The sequence below is a fragment of the Bubalus bubalis genome, chromosome 4 (assembly GCF_019923935.1).
Source record: "Bubalus bubalis isolate 160015118507 breed Murrah chromosome 4, NDDB_SH_1, whole genome shotgun sequence".
Lineage (NCBI taxonomy): Eukaryota > Metazoa > Chordata > Mammalia > Artiodactyla > Bovidae > Bubalus > Bubalus bubalis.
Window position 1 is genome coordinate 93,897,353 of NC_059160.1, and position 1,199 is coordinate 93,898,551.

The following is a 1,199-nucleotide window of genomic DNA, read 5'->3' on the forward strand; positions in this document are numbered from 1 at the left end:
GGCTTATTTAGGCTGTTGGCAGAATTCAGTTCCTTGCAGTTGTTGGACTGAGGTCCCATTTCTTTGCTGGCTGTTGGTTAAGGGGTCAATTTCAGATGTAAGAAGCCACTTACATATGGTCCCCTCCAACTTCAAAGCCAATAATAACAGTGTATCGAATCCTTTCTTCAAATCTGATTTCTCTTTCTGCCACTAGTCTGAGAAAGCTCTTTGTTTTTAAGGGCCACTTGATTAGTTCAGGCCCACGCAGGTAACCTCCCTATCTGAGTCAGCTGTGCCATATATAACATTACAATAGCTTTCCTTTCACCTCTGTGGCCGCAGCCATGAGTATGCTCAGGCTTCAGAAGAGGCTTGCCTCCAGTGTCCACTGCTGTGGCAAAAAGAAGGTCTGGTTGGACCCCAATGAGACTAACAAAATCGCCAATGCCAACTCCCGCCAGCAGATCCAGAAGCTGATCAAAGATGGGCTGATCATCCAGAAGCCTGTGACTGTCCATTCACGGGCTTGATGCTGGAAAACACCTTGGCTTGCTGGAAAGGCAGGCATATGGGCATAGGTAAGCGAAAGGGTACTGCCAACACTTGAATGCCCGAGAAGGTAACCTGAATGAAGAGGATGAGAATTCTGCACCGGCTGCTCAGACAAAACCGTGAATCTAAGAAGATTGACCACATGTATCACAGCCTGTACCTGAAGGTGAAGGGTAACGTGTTCAAAAACAAACGGATTCTCATGGAACATATCCACAAGCTGAAGGCGACAAGGCTAGCAAGAAGCCTCTGGCGGAACAGGCTGAGGCCTGCAGGTCTAAGACCAAGGAAACCCGCAAGCGTGGTGAAGAGCAGCTTCAGGCCAAGAAGGAGGAAATCATTAAGACTCTGTCCAAGGAGGAAGAGACCAAGAAATAAAGTTCCCCGCCTCTTCTCTGTACATAGTGGCTTTGGCAACTGCATAGATCATTCATTCAATAAAAAACAAGCCTACCTCTCTGCTTCCAAAGTCTCTGGCTGCCTGGTGGGTCTTCACTGTGTACTGGACCGGAACTGAGGACCGGGATACAGGCCCTTCTCTGGGTTCCTGCTTTGTTGCTTCCTTGGCTCTTAGCCTCTGGTCAGGTTCATGCCCCCTCCATCCATGGAGTGTGGGGCCTACTTTGAAGGGAGGAGAGAAATGACTTCTATCCAACTTTCAGATA

The 1,199-nt window shown here is 48.5% G+C and overlaps 1 pseudogene; it reads left to right on the plus strand.

The window, feature by feature from the left end:
* The first annotated feature begins 326 nt into the window (after positions 1-326).
* Positions 327-912, plus strand: LOC123333313 (annotated as a pseudogene).
* Positions 913-1,199: the final 287 nt, after the last annotated feature.